The sequence below is a fragment of the Globicephala melas genome, chromosome 12, assembly GCF_963455315.2.
Source record: "Globicephala melas chromosome 12, mGloMel1.2, whole genome shotgun sequence".
Taxonomy (NCBI): domain Eukaryota; kingdom Metazoa; phylum Chordata; class Mammalia; order Artiodactyla; family Delphinidae; genus Globicephala; species Globicephala melas.
In genome coordinates this window covers 37,757,836-37,775,159 of record NC_083325.1, presented here as the reverse complement: position 1 = coordinate 37,775,159, position 17,324 = coordinate 37,757,836, and the positions used below count along the sequence as shown (strand labels likewise).

At 39.5% G+C, this 17,324-nt stretch overlaps 1 protein-coding gene and 1 pseudogene across 1 annotated transcript in view; both read left to right on the top strand.

The window, feature by feature from the left end:
* B3GNT2 (UDP-GlcNAc:betaGal beta-1,3-N-acetylglucosaminyltransferase 2) overlaps positions 1-17,324 on the top strand; it is an 83,390-nt gene that overhangs the window by 21,042 nt on the left and 45,024 nt on the right. The gene's annotated exons all lie outside the window — the stretch shown is intronic.
* Positions 10,620-11,012, top strand: LOC132598258 (phosphatidylinositol N-acetylglucosaminyltransferase subunit P pseudogene; annotated as a pseudogene).

Sequence of the window (17,324 nt, the reverse complement as noted above, 5' to 3'; positions counted from 1 at the left end):
TCACTCATACATTGCTGGAAGGAATGTCAAATGGTACAGCCACTCTGGAAATCAGTTTGGCAGTTTCTTAAAAACCTAAACATACAACTACCATACAACATAGCAATTGCAATCCTGGGCATTTATCCCAGAGAAATGAAGACATATGTTCAAACCAAAACCTGTACACATATGTTTATAGCAGCTTTATTTATAATAGCTCAGAACTGGAAACAACCCAAATGTCCTTCAACAGGTGAATGGTTAAACAAACTGATGCATCCATACAATGGAATACTCCTCAGCAATAAAAAGAAACTATTGATCATGAAATAACCTGCATGAATCTCCAGAGAATTATGCTGAGTGGAAAAAAAATCCCAAAGGGTTATATACCATATTATTTTATTTACATAACATTCTCTAAATGGAAAAATTATAGAAATGAGGAAGAGATTAGTGGTTGCCAGGGATAAGGAGGGGTGGGGGCAGGAGGAAATTGGGTGTGGCTATAAAAGGATAACATAAGGGATCTTAGTGGTGATAGAAATGTTCTGTATCTTGACGGTATCAGTGTCAATATCCTGACTGTGATGTTGTACTATAGTTTCGCAAGATGTTACATGGGAAAAACCGAGTAAAGGATTTTTGTATATCTCTATATTATTTCTTACAGGTATATGTAAATCTACAATTAAATCAAAATAAAAAGCTTAATTTTTTTTTTTTTTTTTTTTTTTGCGGTACGTGGGCCTCTCACTATTGTGGCCTCTCCAGTTGTGGAGCACAGGCTCTGGACGTGCAGGCTCAGCGGCCATGGCTCACGGGCCCAGCCGCTCCGCAGCATGTGGGATCTTCCCGGACCGGGGCACGAACCCATGTCCCCTGCATCAGCAGGCGGACTCTCAACCACTACGCCACCAGGGAAGCCCAAAAAAGCTTAATTTTTTAAAAAATTGGAAAGGATTTGAATAGACATTTGTCCAAAGATGTACAGATGGCTAATAAGTACATGCAAAGATGCTCAACATTATGAGTCATTAGAGAAATGCAAATCGAAATCACAATGAGATAGTATAGCTATAACCAAAAGCCAGACAATAACAAGTGTTGGGGAAGAAATTAAAACCCTTATACATTGCTAGTGGGAATGTAAAATGGTGCAGTCGCTTTTGAAAACGCTTTTGTACCACATGGATGATCCTTGAAAACATTTTAAGTGAAAGAAGTCAATCACAAAGACCACATATTACATTTACATTTACACTTACTATATTTACAATTATATTTATATCAAATGTCCAGAATAGGCAAATCTATAGAGACAAAGTAGGTTAATGGTTGCCTGGGGGCAACCTGTGTGACTGCTAATGGGTATAGGATTTCCTTGGGGGAGAATGAAAATGTCTAAAATTAGATTGTGGTGATGGTTGCTCAAACCTGTGAACTTACAGGTAAGAACATTGCCTTTTACCCTCTAAATGGGCAAATACTGGGTTGGCCAAAAAGTTCATTCGGGTTTTCCATAGGTGCTTACAGAAAAACTGGAATGAACTTTTTGGCCAACCCAGTAGTATGGTATGTGAATTATATCTCAATAAAGCTAAAAAAAAAAAAAAAAAAAGCTTGAATTCAAGCTATCTTTTTTTTCCCAATAAATAAATAAATAAATTTCTTTATTTATTTTGGCTGTGTTGGGTCTTCGGTGCTATGCGTGGGCTTTCTCTAGTTGCGGCGAGCGGGGGCTACTCTTCGTTGCGGTGTGCGGGCTTCTCATTGCGGTGGTTTCTCTTGTTGTGGAGCACGGGCTCTAGGCGCGTGGGCTTCAGTAGCTGTGGCGCTTGGGCTCCGTAGTTGTGGCTCGAGGGTTGTAGAGCACAGGCTCAGTAGTTGTGGCACACGGGCTTAGTTGCTCCATGTCATGTGGGATCATCCCGGACCAGGGATCAAACCCGTGTCCCCTGCATTGGCAGGCGAATTCTTAACCACTGCGCCACCAGGGAAGTCCCTCAAGCTGTCTCTTTCACACTCTTTTTAAAAATTTTTATTTGGAAAAAATTTAAAGTCACAAAAAGTTGCAAGATTTACCAATCACTGACATTTTGCCTATTTTTAAGGTCAAATTTCATTGGCTTCAGGCTGATCTATTCATTAGTTTTTTCTGTAGGCCTGGGCTTCAGATTGTGTTGCTTACTCTACTCCAGTGGTTTTCAGTAGGGCCATTTGGCGATGTTTGGAGACATTTTGGAGGCAGCTGCTACCGGCATCTAGTGCACAGAGGCCAGGGAGGCTGTTAAACATCCGACAGCACAGGGCAGCTCTCCCAACAAAAACCTATCTGGACCAAAATGCTAATAGTGCCAAGATTGAGAAACCTGTTGTACTCAGTGTATTTATCAAAAAGAGAAATATTATGGTCTGGTTAAACAGAGTGGGAATTTTATTCTCAGATGAGAGCTTTGGAGTGTGGAATGTGTGTATCTCATATGATTTATCAGTTGGTCTTTCAGTTGGTTCTCTCTCCCTAAACATTTGCCTGTTGCCTAGGAGGGTAGGAGCCAGACAGAAAGTGCTGCAGCATCTGAGCAACACTATAAACTAATAGCCACTTAAGTATTTGGAAAAGATGATAGGGCAGCAACTGGGAAGTCAGGTGGCAGCATTAACAGGGCCCAGGGGGACAGTAAATCCTGTGGATTGGGAGGTCTGGTCCTAGTTTGAGGCAGCCTTGTCATGGCACTGGGATAAACCACAGCTATAGAACTTCAAGGATCCAAGAGGGTATTTCATACATGACTTTGTGCTACTGTGTTTCCCTCATGAAATGGTGTCACTGTGGCCATTCCCAGAGGTTGATTGCCGTGGGGGTGACTATATGCTAGGATATCTCTACATTCAGCTACCCAAGTCTTTCAGTGGATATGCCCCTCCCAGTGCCATATGATGGGCCTCTGTGGGGTTTTTCATGGCCTCTAGAGAAGATGGGAACCACAAAGGGAATCTTGGGTCTTTTGAAAGGCCATTGCGTAGGAAGTTGAAGCTTTTATCCACCATTTCATATATACGCCATGATGGGCCTAGGGTGGGTATGTGGGAGGGTGCTGGTCATGAACCCCTGAATCCTTTATTTCTGCATATTCCCAGAATGTCTGAAGAGAGTATCCTGCTCAGAGAGGGCACTCAAAAATTTTCAGTAAATATTTGAGTCTCTCCTGTGTCTCAGGCACTGTATGAGGCACACTAGTGGACAAGAGAGACTAGACCCCTAACCTCAGACAGCATATATTAAAAGTAATATATATTTATTCATCAGTTGATTTTTCTCTGTTGAGAAACTGGCTTTATCACATCTTTGCTAGTTATCATCAGAAAGTTTTCAAGATGAATAATCCTTGCCCATGAGAGCGACATAGGGGCCATCTGTTGATTTTTCTAGAAGGGTTAATAATCATCAGCTGGAGTATGAGACTACTTGAAAATCCTTCTTAAGATATTTATAGTGAAATGGAAAATACAGGCGTATAAAGTGAACCTAAAACTTTGAAGACATCATATGGGAAAAGCTGAATGATGGCTTTTTAAAACAATATTACTGGGGCTTCCCTGGTGGCGCAGTGGTTGAGAGTCCACCTCTCGATGCAGGGGACATGGGTTCGTGCCCCGGTCCGGGAGGATCCCACATGCCGCGGGGCGGCTAGGCCCGTGAGCCATGGCTGCTGAGCCTGCGCGTCCGGAGCCTGTGCTCTGCAACGGGAGAGGCCACAACAGTGAGAGGCCCGCGTACCGCAAAAAAAAAAGAAAAAAAAATGTTACTGCATTTGAGTATTAAAAGTTAAGAGCATTCTTTAAAGCGAAATATAATCATTGTGGATGATAAATACTAATTTGGCCACATCTATTTTTCCTTTTAACTGATCTTAGTTCTGTTTTCCTTTTTGTTATTCTGTTTTACATAAAATATTTTAATTTTAAAATTTCTTCAAAGCTTTTTTGTCATGGGGTGGAGTATAAATAAATACTTTTTTGAAAAATCAGACCGGAATGTGGACAATAGATGTCCCCTGAGTTGAAGGTCAGGAAAGGCAGGGGTGGAAACAGGTATACTAGGAAGGATGGAAAGTCCCCTGATAGCATTATGCCTCTATGAGGTCCTGAGCACAGTTCTGTGTCATTCCAGACAAAACTGACCTTTGTCTAAAGAGTTATTTTTTTAAAGCCAAATATTTTTGGTACACCAAGGTCCTCTACTCCTTAGATAACTGAGATCCAGTAACTGTACAGTAACATGGTTTTATCCATGTTTGCAAGCTTGATACAATGAACAGAAGTTGAAGAAAATGAGAGACTTGAACTTGGATGATAATCTGGGAATCTTCCTTAACAGAATCCACTAGAAAAGGATAGGGTGCTCTCTCAGGTTGAAAATCAGTCCCATTTTGTCACAGGTGAACTTTGTTAGCTTTGTCCTATATCTTTGCAAAGCACAGGCAGAATCTGAACCCCTTTTTGGAGATCCAGAGAGTAAATGCCATTTCTTTTACCTGGAGTTTCAAACAGCCAACTTTGAGGCTCTGCTGGATCCAGGCAGTGATTTCCTTCTTTAACTCTTCCACAGAGTTGTGGAGTTTTGGGGTTTTTTTTTGCCTCTGAGCACCACAGAGATTTCCCTGACACAGTTTCCTGTGTTCACACGTAATTACTAGTGAGCCCATTACTGATGGCTCATAGGGATGACTTCGGAGGAACTGGCTTCCTCTCGTGCTCTGATCTTGCCTCTACAGTCCCTCATATGCAGGAGCTGAGTCTCCTCCACCCTCAAAGAGCCTAACTTGGAGCCAGGCATACAGACATGGCTAGTTAGTATTGGCTTAATTGTTTCAAGACGTTTATGGCTCTCTAAAAGAAAGTATGTACACATCTATTAGAATGGCTGAAGCAAAATTAGAAGTAACACCAAATGCTAGCAAGGATGCAGAAAAACTGAATCACTCATACATTGCTGATAATAATGTAAAATGGTACGGCCAGTCTGGAAAACAGTACGGCAGTTTCTTACAAACCTAACACACACTTACCATATGACCCAGCAATTTCATTCCTTGCATATTTATCCTAGAGTAATAAAATCCTGTGCTCACACAAAAACCTATTCACGAATGTTTATAGCAGTTTTATTCTTAATAGCCAAAAAGCAGAAATAACCAGATGTCCTTCAACAGCAGGTGAATGGTTAAACAAACTTTGGTACTTCTATTTATTTATTTATTTATTTATTTATTGCCCACGCCTCACGGCATGCGGGATCTCAGTTCCTCGACCAGGGATCGAACCCATGCCCCCTGCAGGGGAAGCCCAGAGTCCTACCACTGGACCACTAGGGAATCCCCCAAACTTTGGTACTTTTATACCATAGAATACTGTACAGCAATAAAAAGGAATGAACTATTGATTAAAAAGCCCATCGAAAAAGATACTATATGATTCCATTTATAGAACATTCATAAAATAATAAAATTTTAGAAATGGAGGACGGATTAGTGGTTGCCTGGGATTAGGGTTGTAAGGAGAAGGAGCAGGATGAAGGTGGGTGTGGTTATGAAAGGCAGCAAGAGAGCTCCTGTGGTTATGTAATTGTCCTGTATTTTGACTGGGGTAGTGGATATACAAACCTATTCATGTGATTAAATTGTATGAACACATGCATGAGTACAAGTTAAATTAAAGAAATCTAAATAAAATTGGTGATTATACTAATGCCAGTATTCTGGTTGTAATAGTGTTTTGCGAGCTATTAGCATTGGGGGTAAACTGGGTAAACAGTGTACAGATCTCTCTGTATTCTTTCTTACAACTGCATGTGAATCCACACTTAATAAAATTTCAACAGCCGTTCATGATTAAAAAAAAAAAAACTCAGCAAACTGGAAATAGAGGGGAACTTCCTCAGTATGAGAAAGAGCACCCACAAAAATCCTTGTCCTCCCCAGCAGCAGGCTTTTTTTTTTTAAGCCATTCTCATAGGTATATAGTGGTATCATGTTGTTGTAATTTGCAATTCCCTAATGACAATACAGAGCATCTTTTCATATGCTTAATAATCATTTGTGGATCTTCTTTGATGAGGTATCTGTTCAGATCTTTTGTTCATTTTTTAATTGGGTTGTTTATTATCTTATCATTGAGTTCTAAGAGTTTGTATAATTTATATACAAGTCCTGTATCAGATATATGTTTTGCAAATATTTTCTCCAAGTCTTTCACTTGTCTTTTCATTATTTTAATGGCGTCTCTTGCAAAGAAATTTAATTTTAATAAGGTCAAACTTATTAATGTTTCTTTCCTGGATCATGCTATTGGTGTTATATTTAAAAACTCGTTACCAGACCCAAGGTCTTGCAGATTTTCTCCATTGTTTTCTTCAAGAAGTTTTGTAGTTTTGCGTTTTACATTTAGGTCTATGGTCCATTTTGAGTTACTTTTTATCAATATATAAGGTGTAAGGTCTGTGTCTAGGTTCATTTTTTTGCATGTGGACATCCATCACCATTTGTTCAATCACCATTTATTGACAAGACTACCCTTTCTCCATTGAGTCACTTCTGCCCCTTTGCCAAAGATCAGTTGGTTATACTTGTGTGGGTCTATTTTTGGACTCTCTCTTCTGTTTCATTGATCTACATGTCTGTTTCTTCACAAGTACCATGTTGTCTTGATTATTGAAGACATACTGTAGTAAGTCTTGAAATTAGGTAGTGTGAGTCTGGAAACTTTGTTCTTTTTCTTCAGTATTGTGTTGGCTATTCTAGGTCCTTTGCCTTTACATATAAACTTTAGAATCAGCTTGTTATTATCTACAAAATAGCTTGCTGAGATTTTGATTTTGATTATATTGAATCTACAGATTAAGTTGGGAAGAATTGACATCTTAACAATATTGAGTCTTCCAATCCATGAAGATGAAATAGTTTTATTTATTTAAACCTTCTTTGCATCAGTGTTTTCTAATTTTCCCCATAGAGTCCTGCACATATTTTATTAGGCTTATTCCTAAAATTTTCATTTATTGAGTGCTATTTTTTAAATTAAATTAAATTAAATTAATTTTTTTTTATTTTTGGCTGTGGTGGGTCCTCGTTGCTGCACGAGGACTTTCTCCAGTTGCGGCGAGCGGGGGCTTCTCACTGCGGTGGTTCCTCTTGTTGCGGAGCATGGGCTCTAGGCACACGGGCTTCAGTAGTTGTGGCATGTGGGCTCAGTAGCTGTGGCGCACAGGCTTAGTTGCTCCACAGCATATGGGATCTTCCCGGACCAGGGATCAAACCTGTGTCCCCTGCATTGGCAGGTGGATTCTTAACCACCGTGCCACCAGGGAAGTCCCTATTGAATACTATTTTAAGTGGAATTGCTTTTTGAAATTTTAGATTCTAATAGTTCATTGTTATTATATAGGAAAGTAATTGACTTTTGTGTATTAACATTGTATCCTGAGACTTTGCTATACTCACTTTTTAGTTCCAGGAGGGTTTCTTGTCAATTCTTTAGGATTTTCATGTCATCTGTGAATAGAGTTGTGTTTCTTCCTTTCTAATCTATATAGCGTTTATTTCCTTTTTTTGTCTTAAAACACTAGCTAGGAATTCCAGTACAATGTTGAATAAGAGTGGTGTGAGAGGACATCGTTGCCTTGCTCCTTATAATAGGGGAAAGCATCCAGTTTCTCACAACTAAGTATGATGTTAGAGCTGAACAGATACCTCACCAAAGAAGATCTATAAATGGTTAACAAGCATATGAAGAGATGCTCAGTATCATTTGTCATTAGGGAATCGCAGATTACAACAATGTGATACCACTATATACCTATGAGAATGGCTCAAAAAAAAAAACCGCTGGAGAGGACAAGGAGCAACAAGAACTCTCATTCATTGCTGTTGGAAATCCAAAGTGGTAGAGCCACTTTGGAAACAGTTTAGTAGTTTCTTACAAAACTAAACGTAATCTTACCATATAATCCAGCAATCATGCTCCTGATTTGAAAACTGATGTCCCAACTGGCAACACAAAAACCTGCATGTGAATGTGTATAACAACTTGATTCATAATCTTCATCAATAGGTGAACGACTAAACAAAGTATACATCCATACAGTAGAATGTTATACAGCAGTAAAAAGAAGCTGTTCAAGACATGGATGAATCTTAAATGCATACCACTAAGTGAAGGAAGCCAGTCTGAAAAAAAACAACAGATGTATGAGTCCAATTACAAGACATTCTATAGAGATGGTGAGCAAACTATAGAGATGGTGAGCAGATAAGTGGCTGCCAGGGGTTCAGGGTTGGAGAGACTTGAAAAGGTGAAACCCAGGGGATTTTTTTAGGGCAATGAAACTATTCTGTATGATACTGTAATGGTGAATACAGCATTAAGCATTTTTCAAAGCCATTGAGCTTTGCATTACAAAGAAAAAATCTTGATGTACGCAAATTAAAAGAAGTAATTTAAAGGGTCAGAGATCCCATGATGGAATACAAGATGTGACTAAAGAATATAAATATATTCCAAATGTGTGAAACAACCTCACTGAAATAGGAAGGGAAATAACATGCTGACCTAAGTACTTTGGAAATGAGAGGAGTCTATATGACTAAAAGCAAAAAGAATTGTATATAAGTACCATTTTCCATGGGGGTGTGGGTTAGGAATTCTGAAACTACTATACATGTATATTGGAATTGAAGAATTAAATAAATGAATGATGGGTGATGGGAGCAAGGTTGTTAGAGTGGGAGGTTATAGATAAGCAAGCGGAAGAAGCTAGAATAATACATGTCCTAATGGATTAGAGTTGGAAATATCAGTATGAACGCATGTTTAGCTTAATATAGGTACAAGTGGTTACAAATAGAAATATTTAAGACGTGTATATATATATGGGTTAGTATACACATCTATGTTTATTTGTTCTGTCAACTGAGAGCACCTAAAAGATATGACACCCCAGTAACAATGAACACACCTAGAGCCCAGATCTTGGTTTCTAATACCATTCTCCAACAAAAGGAACCAAGGCTCCTTGGAGAAAAAGCTGATTCTAGGAATGGGGCAGGCTAGCTACAATTTGAGCCTAGAACATTTTGTAGTGCCAGGAAGTTAAAAAAAAAATGTTCACAAAAACAAAAATCAAAAACCCCTACAGTGATGGTCATGTGTCAAAGGGATATCAGAGCCAATGGAATAGAGCTCTTAATGGCCAAAGCTGGAACAATTTGAGCAACAAAATTAATAAAGTAGTATTGTATTATAACTCTAAGTATAAAATTCATGATTCCATACTGGTATAAATAAATGACTGAATAAATAAGTAAATTGGGGAGACTAGATATATCTCTCATACAAGTAATTGATGTAGATATTCTGCCCTTAAGAGGATGGAACATTATTTTCCACTCCTTAAATGTGGGTTGTATGTGGTGACTTTCTTCCAAAGAGTACAGTATGGAAAGAGAGAGGAAAAAAAGAGTAAGTTTACAGTAAAGAAGCCTGACAAACACTATCAGCCAGGTGATCAAGGGTAACATCAGCAGTGATGTCATATTGTTAATATGTTCCCTTGATATGATGTGATGAGGATGGCACTTTACCTCTGTGGTCGTCCTCCCCAAAACACATTACCCCAGTCTAACCGTGAGAAAAACGTCAGACAAATCACAACTGACAGATAGTCTACAAAATATTAGACCAGGACCCCTCAAAACTCTTAAGGGTCATAAAAAAAAAACACCAAAAAAAACCACCAAGAAAAGTCCAAGAAACAGTCACAGCCAAGAGGAGCTAAGGAGATATAACTGCGAATGTAGTATTGTATCCTGGATGGGATCTTGTTGCAGAAAAAAGACATTAAGGGAAAACTGAGGAAATCTCAAGTATTAGCTTTAGTTAACAAGAATGTATCAAGATTGACCCATTAATTTTGAAATGCGAATGATAGGGGAAACAGGATGTGGAGTATATGAGAACTCTCTGTACTATCTTTACAATAATTCTGTAAATCTAAAACTGTTCTAAGAACCTAGGGGCAGGACAGGAATAAAGATGCAGACATAGAGAATGGACTTGAGGACATGGGGAGGGGGAAGGGTAAGCTGGGACAAAGTGAGAGAGTGGCATGGACTTATATATACTACCAAATGTAAAATAGCTAGTGGGAAGCAGCCACATAGCACAGGGAGATCAGTTCGGTGCTTTGTGACCACCTAGAGGGGTGGGATAGGGAGGGTGGGAGGGAGACACAAGAGGGAGGGGATATGGGGATATATGTATACATATAGCTGATTCACTTTGTTATACAGCAGAAACTAACACAACATTGTAAAGCAATTATACTCCAATAAAGATGTTTAAAAAAAATAAGATAAAAAAGAAAAATAAAACTGTTCTAAAAAAAAATTATTTTGAAATAAAAGGAATGGGCATGGTCCCTGTGCCACCTGAAGGGGGTCCTACTGCACCTGTGCCCAGGCTGGGGGCACCATCGCCCCTTGGTCTTTCCTTCCATTTTTCCTCTCTACCCATCTCCCTCTGCTGTGCTTGTTTGTGCAGAGGGCTCAGTTCTGAGACTGTCTAAAGCCATTGGGAAAATGGTGGAAAATTCACCATCATCATTGCCAGAAAAAGCGATTTATGCCTTTGTTCTTAAGCTCCCAGTTTGGCTTCACACTCCATCTCCTGTGTGTCTTTATTCCTGAATCTTGGCTTAACTCCTCAGGCTTAAGCTTTTGGCCTCAAAAATATTGGACAGTTACATTATCTGTCCACCTCCTATTTCTTTTTTTTTCTGTCCATCTCCTATTTCTATAGTAAGTGGCTACAATAACCAGCTATGTACTCTTATTTGGAGTTCATACAGTCACAGATAACTATGCTAAAAATCAACAGAAGAAATACCGAGAGAAGTCATCCCAGATATTCCTCTTGGTGAAGTAAATCAAGTGTTCTTTCTTGCAGCCAAAGAACTTTATACTCCAAACTGAGTTATATGTAGACTTAGTAACACAAAGCATTTATGTTTTTGAAATAGTAATTTTGACCACAATTATATTACCTCTTCTCTTATTAATACCCAGTATTCAGATGTTAAAAAAAAGTAAGTTGAACTTCTTTTAGATTAAGTTCTATTAATAATGTAAATGTTCTTAAATATTAGTTATTATGAATAGAATAAGTAAAATCCTGCATTACCAAAAAATTTAAAAATAAATAAAAGGAGTGAACTATTGATACACACAACAACTTGGATGGATCTCAAATTATGTTGAGTGAAAAAAGTCAAACACAAAATATTACATTTGTATAACACTTTGACGTATAGCAATTTATATTAAAAATTTTAAATAACAAAATTACAGAGATAAGAATAGATTAGTGTTTGCTAGGGGTTAGAGATAGAGAGAGAAGGAGGGCATGAGTACAAACAAAGCAGGAAGGATCCTTGTGATGATGAAACAATTCTGTGTCTTGACTGTGGTGGTGGTTACATGAACATACACGTGATAAAATTGCATAGAACTACATGCACACACATGCACACACATACACACAAGGGCATGTAAAGCTGGTGAAATTGGAATAAGCTTTGTGGATTGTACTAAAGTCATCTGCCTGGTTGTAATATGGTACTATGGTTATGCAAGATGTTACCATTGGGGTAAATGAGTAAAGAGTAAATGAGTAAAGGGTAAATGGAATCTCTCATTACATTTTTAAAGGCATTAGCTATTGCTTTTACTCATTCTTTTTAAAAAATTGACATATAATTTTTATGCCATAAAGTTCACGCTTTAAAGCTTGTAATTCTGTCATTTTTAGTATATTCACAGTTATGCAGCTATCACCATTAATTCCAGAACATTTTCATCCCTCCAGAAGAAACCCTGTATGCATTAGTAGTCACTCCCCATTCTCCCCTCCCCCTTCCTCTAGAAACTGTTAACCTACTTTCTGTATCTGTGGATTTGCCTATTCTTGATATTTCATATAAGTGGAATCATACAATATGTGTTCTTTTGTGTCTGGCTTCTTTCATCTAGCATGTTTTCAAGATTCATGCAACTTGTAGCATGTATCAGTACTTTATGCCTTTCTGTGGTTGAATAATATTCCATGATATAGATATGCCACATTTTGTTTATTCATTCGTAATTGATAGACATCTAGATTGTTTCTACTTTTTGACTGTTATGAATAATGCTGCTAAGAATATTTATGTGCAAGGGTTTGAAAGTAGGTTTTCAATTTTCTTGGGGACATACCTACAAGCGGAATTTTGGGGCCATGTGGTAACTCTATGTTTAATTTTTTGAGGGACTGAAACAGTTTTCCAAGATGCTGTGCCATTTTACATTCCCGCCATCAGTGTATGAAAGTTCCAATTTCTCCACATCCTCACTAACACGTTATTGTCTGTCTTTTTTTTTTTTTGAAATTTTTTTGATGTGCATCATTTTTAAAGTCTTCATTGAATGTTACAATATTGCTTCTGTCCTACCTTCTGGTTTTTTGGGTTTTAGCTGGGAGGCATGTGGGATCCCAGCCCCCTGACCAAGGGATCGAACCCACAACCCCTGCATTGGAAGTCGAAGCCTCAACCACTGGACTGCCAGGGAAGTCCCTGTCTTTTTTTTAAAATTTATTTATTTTATTTTATTTTTGGCTGCGTTGGGTCTTTGCTTCTGCGCACGGGCTCTTATCTGGTTGTGGCCAGTAGGGGCCACCCCTCGCCACAGTGCGCAGGCCTCTCACTGCGGTGTCCTCTCCTGTTGTGGAGCACAGGCTCCAGGCACATGGGCCTCAGCAGTTGTGGCACACGGGCTCGGCAGTCATGGCTCGTGGGCTCCTGAGCGCAGCCCCAGTAGCTGTGGCACACGGGCACAGCACTCTGTGGCACGTGGGATCTTCCCAGACTAGGGCCCGAACCCGTGTCACCTGCACTGGCAGGTGGATTCTCAACCACTGCGCCACCAGGGAAGCCCTGTCTGTCTTTTTGATTATTGCCATAGAAGTGGGTGTAAAGTGATATCTTATCGTGGTTTCGATTTTCTATTTCTTATGGACTCAGTTTTAGTAGCTTTTGTCTTTCCAGGAATTTGTCTGTTTCATCTCTGTTTTCTAATTTGTTGGCATATAATTATTCATAGTTTTCCCCATAGCCCTTTTTATTTTTGTAAGGTTGATAGTCATGTTCTGTCTTTCGTTGCTGATTTTACTCATTTGAGTCTTTTCTCCTTTTATCTTTTTCAATCTAGCTAAAAGTTTGTCAATTTTGTTGATCTTTACAAAGAACCAACTTTTGGTTTTATTGATTTTCTCTATTGTTTTTCTAGTCTCTATTTCATTTATTTCCTTTCTAATCTTTTTTTCCTCCCTTCCTTTACTTGCTTTGGTTCTAGTTTGCTCTTCTTTTTCTAGTTACTTCAGGTGAAAAGTTAGGTTATTGATTTAAGATTTTTCTTTCTTTTTAAATATAGGCATTTATAGCTTCTCTTTATATTCTTTTGCAACTTCATGTGAATCTATAATTATTTCAAGTTTTTATTTTAAATAAAAACATTAAAAAAAGTATGTACTTATGCTATGCCAGGGGAGCTGTGTGTAGTGATGGCTCAGTCATTGCACATACCCTCAAGGAGCTTAGTCTAGTGGAGAAAGATAGATACAGAGTGATTTGAAAGATGAGGAGATGGCTGCAGAGAGGAAAAAATACTGAAGGATGTCCAGTGAAGCCATGAAGGCACAATTGAGGGCTTACATGAATTGAAGAGTGATGCTTTCATCATGGGAGTTCCATACTCAGAGAGACCAGTCCCTAAGGAGGTTAAGATTTCTGAGATTTTTAGGGACCACAGCTAAAGCCATTTGGGACAGGGATGGAACCACACTCTGATTAAGGCTAATGTTCCTAGCTGAGGTCTCTTCTCTGCAGCTCAAATGCTCAAAGATATCTCCATCTCCTACCAAGTCACTCAGAATGTTCAATATATTGCAGATTGACTGCCTCTGAAGGATAGCAAGAATGATGTTTGAACAGGAAGGAAAGGCTAGAAAATTCGTTGGAGTTGCTAATATTGTTTAAAATTTCTTTTAAGTTTAATTTTGAAATAATTCCAGACTTACCAGAAAGTTGCAAAAATAGTACAAAGAACTCCGAATACTCTTCACCCAACTTTCCCAACTCTTCCAAACATTAACAGCTTGCACTGAATTGCTAACACTTTTTAATATTTATTAAAAAAAATTTTTTTGGACTAAGTAACATTATTTTAGTTTATAAAGCAAAACAATATAAAGAGGTACACAGGTGAAAACTCTTGTTTTCGCCTCCGCCCTTCTACCTCATCATTCTCTCCCCTCACAAACACTCGTAATCATCCGGGTTTTTTTGGCTGCACCATGCAGCTTGTTGGGTCTTAGTTCCCCTATCAGGGATTGAACCCAGGCCCTCAGCAGTGAAAGCGTGGAGTTCCAACCACTCGGCCACCAGGGAATGCCCATCCATATATTTTTCTTTATGCAAAAATAAACAAAATATTTTTATACCTCCCCTTCTTCTCTTTCCCACCCAAAAAACTGTTCTGGACCTCACATTCATCATTTGACAATAGAGCTTAGAAAGATTTCCCAACCAGAACATAGTAATGCTTTTTTTTTTTTTTTTTTAAATTTAAAAAAGACTTGAGGGACTTCCCTCGTGGCGCAGTGGTTAAGAATCCGCCTGCCAATGCAGGGGACATGGGTTCGAGCCCTGGTCCAGGAAGATCCCACATGCCGTGGAGCAACCAAGCCCATGTGCCACAACTACTGAGTCCACATGCTGCAACTACTGAAGCCCGCTCATCTAGAGCCGGTGCTCTGCAACAAGAGAAGCCACCATAATGAGAAGCCCTCTCACCGCAGCGAAGAGTAGCCCCCACTCGCCACAACTAGAGAAAGCCCGCGCGCAGCAACAAAGACCCAACGCAGCCAAAAGTAAATAAATAAATATTTTTTAAAAAAAGACTTCGGTATTTATCCCATTAGTATTTACCCCATCTCTGCCCCACCGTCCTCCAGCATCGCTTTAGACATAGCTCATGCTTCCTCACTCTCTTTCCTGTCTAACCTCTATTGTTTAAATCCCCAATTCCCCAAGCATAGTTCATTCTCTGTGCTGACAAGCTCAGAGCTTTTACAGACCCCAGCTAGTATGACTGGAGCAAAGCCACCAACCCCCTGTGCCATCAGGACCATAGGGACACATTCAGAAGGGACAGCAACAGGATGATGATTGCCTTAGCATGAGCAACGCCCCAAAGAGATCACTCTGGACCAAGAATAAAAGATGATATGGAACAAGGCCTTGTTGCCAAGCAACCCCAGAGGGGATGAAATTAACGCAGTCTGTTTTTCATGTAACTGCATCTCAGATGAAAGCTGAGGCCAGAGTTGATCCCATGCAAAATTAATAATTACCGTGTGATTCTTTCTTTTAAATGGCTGCTGCCAAAAGGCTGAGAACTGAAGAAACCAGTCCTTTTTTAAAAGGAGTGAGGGGGAGGGGAAAAAAAACAGAACAAGTAAATTCAGATGCTGTGTTTTTCCATTTGAGTCTTAGGTAGGAAATCAGGCATTTCTATCTTAGACTGCTGTTGAATCTGCCTGGTGGGAAACCTGCATTAATAGTAGATCCCAAGTTGACAAGATAATATGCACCAGAGAGCTGTGGAAAGATTGTTTTTAGAGGCGAGAGAAAGCTTCAGATCACTTGAGACCATTTTAATCTCCTTTTCAGAAAATTTAAAATGTACTTTTCCCTATTAGTATGTTCAGAGAGGATAAATTACCATAAAAATAAAATATCCCTACTGCTTCCACCCACTCTCCCTAACTCCACACTAAAGGCTGAAGGAAGAGCACAGCTTGATATGCTTAGTAACTCTTGCTTTTTGAGAGCTTATCAATATTAAAAAGACATAAATGACATAGAAAAGAAGATTCCACCCCCACTCAACTTCTGCTGCATTAATTTGGGTAAATTAAATGTGTGGTTAGAGCAGAGCAATGGCCTTCTTACCAAAAGAACCTTTTTGATTATTATTTTGTGGTTGTACAATAAAACATAACTCAAAAAAAGAATTTTTAGCTAAAGAAACTAATTTTATCAGAGAAGGGAAACTTTCTTCCTGAATGGGAGGTCTGACCCTAACTTCATGCTGGGAAGGTAGGAACCAAATTAGGTGTCTTCCTCACTGTTTATGCAGTATATTTATTATTAGCATTGAGGCAGGACACTCTGTTGCTTCCCTTCTGCCACCCACCCCCTCACCTCAAACTGGTCCAGTTTGGGCAAATACCCTCCCAACCAGCTTGCCTCTGTGAAGCAATGAGTGCTTGCTGATAGAGCTGAGCAGAATATACTAGAACATGGAGAAAACCAGATAGCAAAAAGCATATACACTTGATTTTTGGAACCTCTGTCATTTGCGGTCTCAGCAGGAAACAGATGCTACATTCAAACTGTGTGCTTTGAGGAGCATTTAATAAAGGCATTATTTACAAGGGTTGGTGGGGGAACCATAAAGGATTGATGTTTTCTTGGGCAGGTAACATTGGATTGGGAGTCATTATATGTCTAAGGCCTGAAGAAGTGAGAGAATTGGGAGGCAGAGGGGTAGTACGGAGGGGGCCTCCTTGTAAGAATGTAGCCTTCATGGGGGCATGTATACCCTGGTATCACTTGCCTTCTTGTCTCTGATCTCTGGCTAGGGTTCCCCATTTGGCTGAACCCCACTGGAAGTCAGGGGATAAGGAAGCCTTTGAACGTAGTCAGTGTAGGTGAGCCTCCCAGGCATGGAGCATCGGGGAGAGAGATTGTGACACACGAAAGACAGCCAATGCTAAACCTCCGTTAATCTCTCTGGTTCCCAGTCTATTCAGTCATTCATTCAGCCAGCATTACTGATCACCAACTGTGCAGGCACTGTGCCAGGAGATACAGCAGCAAACAAGGCAGCCCTCCTGGAGCTTACAATCCCTGTGGCTGTGTCAGCTGGGTGAGGCTCAAACTACAGCTCGACTGAAGGTTTAAGATCACACAAGCCCTCCACCTCCTAGCATGGTGATCGCATGACTTCTCTTACTCCTCTTCCCTCTTGGTCAGGAATAGAATTTCTCTTGTTACTATAAGTAGTGGTGGCAATGGGGGTGTGTATGTGTAGGTGTGTGTGCTAAGGCATGAAAGCTACATACACAGAGGAGCCCAGAAAAAAGAAAACAGTTGGACATTAGGAAAGGCAGGAACAGTGGTAAAG